The sequence below is a fragment of the Ceratotherium simum genome, chromosome 22 (assembly GCF_057802395.1).
Source record: "Ceratotherium simum simum isolate JZ-2026a chromosome 22, ASM5780239v1, whole genome shotgun sequence".
Classification (NCBI taxonomy): Eukaryota; Metazoa; Chordata; class Mammalia; order Perissodactyla; family Rhinocerotidae; genus Ceratotherium; species Ceratotherium simum.
The window spans coordinates 16,040,070-16,045,920 of NC_141921.1; the positions used below are offsets into that span (position 1 = coordinate 16,040,070).

Sequence of the window (5,851 nt, forward strand, 5' to 3'; positions counted from 1 at the left end):
GCATGCTGTAACTTTTATTCTTCTATGGTTTCCTTATTCATCTAATTGTTCACGGAGGATTCACAACTTTATTGCATCTGAGTTTCATGCACTCCACCTACTGTGGCACAGAATTTAGAGACACAGAGGTCTTGGAGACCATTAAATTTAAGGTGTTTGTTTTATATGTGAGTAAAGTAAGATCCAGAGAAAGGAAGTAAATTGCCCAAAGCCACAAAACAAGTTAGCAAGTTTAGGACTAGAACCCAGGTCACTTAATGTCAGGTTCTGTGTCCTTCCACAACACAATGCAGAGTATACTATGTTAGTCCCATGAGCCACACTGGTTCCATGCACCAAGTCAGGTCTGTGGGCTGCATTGGTTGCATATGCCATTGGCTTAATTTTCAATGTTGGCTACAGATATTTATTGTTTACATGTACCACTTTGATTGCCTATATCACCTTGGCCCTCTACTGTGTCCATGTACCAAGTCACTTATAGTTACTAAGTTTCATGTTGGTTACATGTATTTTATTGGTTCCACTGCCATTATGGTAGGTTATATTATCACCCTCATTATTTGTTGCTCTCACTACAGAGGGATTATACATCCATACCCATTGCCATGTGACTTGCATTACTTTTTTGTGGAAAGAAAATACTTCCTTCCCTGTTGCCATCAGGCTTGACCATATGACTTACTTTGGCCAATAAGATTGAAGCAATGAGATGTGTGTCACTTCTGAACAGAAGCTTTAAGAGTCATCATGTATTTTTGCCATTGTTCCTTTCTCTCTGTCATAAGAATGGCCTGTTGCAGATAGGGCCTCCTTCTTCAGATTGGATCCAAGATCAAACGACAGAAGTCCATAGTCCACCTACAACTGACATGGAACATGAGCAATAAATGAACTTTTGCTGTTGTAAGCCACTGATTATGGAGTTGTTTGTCACTGCACGACAGTGTAGCAAGCTGATGAAGGTAGTGTTGGTTTCATCTACCATACTTGTTCCACTGACCAAGTACTATGTTGGTTCAAATGCACAATGTTGGTTGCATACATTATAGATGCTGTCCCTTTCCTCAGCACTGGACATTCCACTCCAGGCCCCTCCTGTCTCCTAGTTCACCAGGCCTCCTTACCACGCCCCGTCGCTTTGAGAAGAGCCTCCTTGATGTCCTTTTTCCTCAGACTGTAGACCACAGGATTGAGCAGGGCAGTGAAGACATTATGAAAGAGTGAGATCTGCTTGTCTCGCTCAGGGGAATAGCTGGAGTTGGGCCTTACGTAGATGTAGGTGGCTGGAGCATAGAAGAGAGTGACCACAGTCAGGTGGAAAGCACAGGTAGAGAAAGCCTTGCAGCAGTCCTGCCTGGACTTGATCTTGAGAATGGCCTAGGCAATACGGATGTAGGAGGTCAGAAGGAAGGAGAGTACATTCAGGAAGACACTGATGACCAGGTCCGCCATCTCAATGAGATGGGTATCCATGCAAGCCAAGCTTTGAACTGAGGGGTCTTCACAGAAGTAGTGGTTGACCATATCGGGCCCACAGTATGGCAGACTCATGGTGAGAAAAGTATGGATCAGAGAGAAGAAGAAACCACAGGCTCAGGTCCAAGCTGCCAGCTGTGTGCACAGGCCCCAGCTGAGGATGACAGTATAATGTAGTGGGTAGCAGATGGCCACATATCGGACATAAGACATGCACTCAGTCAGGCCCAGAGCACAAAACACATACCTCTGCAGCCAACAGCCAGCAAAGGAGATGGTCTGAGAGTGAGCAAGATGCACCAACATCTGGGGCATGGTGGTGGTGATGGAGCCCATATCTTGCAGGGAGAGGATACAGAGGAAGAAGTACACGGGAGTGTGGAGATGCACGTCCAGGCAGATCAGGGTGATGATGAGCCAATTGCCCAAGACAGAGCTCAGGTAGAGGAGAAGGAAGGCAATGAAGAGGATCCTGTTGGACATGGGGTCGCTGGAGAAGCGAAGCAGGATAAATTCAGAAACCCAGCTTTGGTTCTGCCCTGGAGGCATCCACGTGGTGGGGCCTATAGGAGAATCACATGCATTTCAATGTCATCTAAAGTATGACACTCTAGCAAGAATGTCAGCCCTGGAGGCAGACAAGCTAGGATTTTAATTCTGGCCCCACTACTCATTTGCTGACTTGAACAAGTTACTTAATCTCTCTGAGCCTCAGACTCCTCATCTGTAAAATGTGGCTAATAATACTCATGTCTCAGGTTTTCTACAAGGAGTAGAGGCAATACATAAGAAGCATCTAACACAATGCCTTAAAATAATAAATAACAGTAAAATGCTTCTATGCAATCTCCCCAGTCTTACTCCCCCCCCCATCAGTGGACAAACTGGTCACTCGCATGTCTAGCAACAATCAATTTACACCAAGTCAGCTCCAGCCCTTAAACCTTTAGAGGTGGACTCCCCTCTGCCTTAGAGACCATTCGTCTGGATGTGCTCCAAGCCTCTCCTCACCCTGTAAACATTTCTCCTTTGCCAGCTGATAATGTGAGGCTTTGTCAACAGAGGGCGCAAGAGGGGCACTGTGATGTGATAGCAGGAAGGTACTTATGTTGGGGCTTCAGTCCTCCTTCCTCAGTTATTCAGCTTGAGAGCCAATGGGCTGATGTGCAGAAGGACCAGTAGCACTCACTTCAGCTGACCTCAATAGACCAACTACAGTCACACACACACAGGCCACATTCTCCCCACCCAGAAGGCTGCTCTCATGGCGACTCTGGATTCTCCACCTGGCAGGCCACTCTTTTTCCACCTGGCAGGCCACTTCTACAGACCAGCCCTAGCCACACACTCAGGCCACACTCTCCCCACCCAGTGGCCACTTCCATGTGAGCTCTGGCCAGTGCACACCAGTGGCAGACTACGTATTCCTGTGGTAATCATACTCTCTTCAAGAAAGTCTGAACTCTGTCGTTTTTTTGGGGGGAGGGGGGCAGTGTCAGGAGCAGGGAGAGGGAGGGAGGTACCTCCTAAACCCTTAGTCCCTTGAATGTGTACTCTCCTTCAGCCATGAGGCACTATCTGCTTTTTTTCCACTTGCTACTTCTGGATCTCTTCGAGTCTTCTTTTACCCCTTTTAGTACTAAGTTATATACCTTTAACTACTTAACGATTCTTATATTAAATGTTCCCTGTTCACATTACTGGTGTGTTCTGTCTCCTGATAGAATTCTGACTGATATAGATGCTAAATCTATGGTAGGTGAGTTTGATAAGGAACAAAATGTTGCATAGTTATAAGCTATCTATCCATAAAGTATTGATTAATTACAATAGTAAAAAGTAGTAGCTATCAGTGGAGCAAGGGGACAACATCTTAATTGATTACAGTTAAAATCACCAATAAGGAGCAGATAGACACAATGTGTCTCCATGTGTGAAAGCCTAACAATATATCATCTGTCTATTATTTCAGCCCAAAATGCAAAAGCTGAATCTAATCATGAGGAATCATCAAAGAAACCTAAATTGAGGAAGATTCTATAAAATAACTTATAAAATAAACTATAAAATAACTAATCTTCAAAAACTGTCTATATCATGAAAGACAAAGAAAGGCTGAGAATCTGTAATAGATGCAAGGAGACTGAAAAAACATAACAACTAATGCAATTCGTAATCCTGCAGGGGGAGATGTTATTAGTAACATTATTGTGATAACTGATAAAATTGGAATATTAATTACATTAGATCAGATTAATGTATCAATGTTAAATTTCCTGAATTTTATAACTACTATAAAAGAGAATATCCTTATTCTCTTATATCTTAGGAACTATTCACTGAAGTGTTAAGGGGCAAAGGAACATGATATTTGCAAATTACTCTCAAATAGTTCTGGAAATTATAATAACAACAATGTGACAAATTGCTAAAAATTAATAAATCTGGGGACCAGCCCAGTGGCGTACTGTTTGAGTTCACACACTCCACTTCAGCAGCCCCCTGTGCTTAACAGCAAGTTATAATCTTAGTAATCCTAGAGAGTTCTGATATAAAGCTTAAGATCTAATATCTTGGGAAAACTTTCTCCCTCTCCTGTTAACTTAATTCCCACTAGTTGAGTTGGAATATCTGTAATAAGTATAGATATTTGGGCAAGTTTACAACCTCCCTTTCAATAACAATAATAGCTTCTGGGTGCCAGGCACTGTTACACTAACTTTATCTCATCCTCACAAGGTAGGTAAATAACTTTATCTCATACCTCACAAGATAACTCATGAAGTAAGTACTATTCCCTCCATTGTACAGATGAAAACACTAAGGCACAGAGAAAGTAAGTGATTTGTTCCAAATTACATGGTTTGTGTGGTGGATCTAGGATTTGAACCAAGGCAGTCTGGCTTCAGAGCCAACTCTTAATCATTATCTTCTCCTGCTTCCAGCAAACAGGCACTAACTGGGAAGGGTGAAGAATGCAAACTTCCCGACCTGCACATCAATTTGAGGTCCTGAGATTTGGCACAAGATACTACAGAATCATGGCCTATGAGGTATGGCCACCAGACTAGACAGGATCAGAATGCTTCTAGGACAAAGAGCTAAAGCAGCAGCCACAAACTTTGTCTCATGATAAAGTTCCCTGTATCTACTCCCCTCACTTAGATGTGAGATGCCATGGGGTTGCATTGGAAGCAGAGGGAATTGATGGACGGAGACTTGGGAAATTACTACTATTCTGGAACTTAGTAAATCTTTGTAAAAGCTTCTCTCTGAGTCAAACTTGATTTCCACGGGATAGGAGACATCATTTAGTTTAAAAAAAAAAAAAAGAGTCTTCTAAGATTCTGTCAGCCCAGCAGTGTCTGTCTTAATATACAACAGCCCAGGCCTCTAGAGAGCATGGCGGGTGGGTCCTAACCATCACAGTAACCTCTGTCATCGTTGCGGGCTTCCCCTAAGACAACCATCATTGTCCTTTCACAGATATGTCTCTCAGCTAGACTTGGAGATCCATGAGCTCAGGAAATGTATTTTTCATTTCTGTTTCTAGCACCATGGCTTGACACAGAGGAACTACCAATAAATATTTACTACAGGAACCAATGAAAGAAGGAAGGAGGGTGTAGAAAGAAGGAAGGAATGGAGACTGAGATATGAGGTGGTGAGGAAAGAACACTGGGAAACAAGCAAAGGGGGCTTGAGGTATGCTGGGGGCTAGGAACAGAGAGGACCCAGGGACTAGGTAACCTGGCTACTTCTAACCTCCAGGTCCCACAGATGCCAGGATCCCACCCACAGCCCCAAGCCCAGCAACCATGTCACATCTCACGTACCCACAGAACAAGTCAGAGAGAGGCTGTCACTTGCTCTTAAAGGAAAGGGACCCAAGAGGAAGTGCCCTGGGCAATGGAGTCCAGGGAGCCAGGATTCCAGGCAAACCAGTCTCCAGAAAAGCCCTAGGTTTGAGAGGTCGGAGGCTGAAGCCCCTGCCTTATCTTCATCATGCAGCTCTCTACAGCCAGCTAGATCAGCCTGGACTCCTGAAGGCCGTGCTTGTCAGGTCCTTGGGTGTGACAGAGGGATCCTTGGCCATCCCAAGTTCCTCCCAGTGGACCAAGCTGCTGAGGCTTTATGGTCCTGCCTCTTCACCAGGCTTTCCTGGGAAAATAGGGAAAGGCCATCCCTCTGTCTCCTGCCACCACCGTCCCTGTCCCTGGTGGGGATGCCAAGATGGAATTCCTTGAATGTTGTCAATAAGAATCCCACAAGTAAGAGGCCCTTGGGGACAGAGCAGAAGCAAACCATACCAGGGTGGGCAGGGAGGGGTAATGATCTGTCTATTTCCTTTTCCAGCCTTCTAGGGGATATG

The 5,851-nt window shown here is 44.4% G+C and overlaps 1 pseudogene; it reads right to left on the reverse strand.

Moving 5' to 3' along the window:
• LOC101408451 (olfactory receptor 2D3-like) lies at positions 1–2,083 on the reverse strand (annotated as a pseudogene).
• Positions 2,084–5,851: the final 3,768 nt, after the last annotated feature.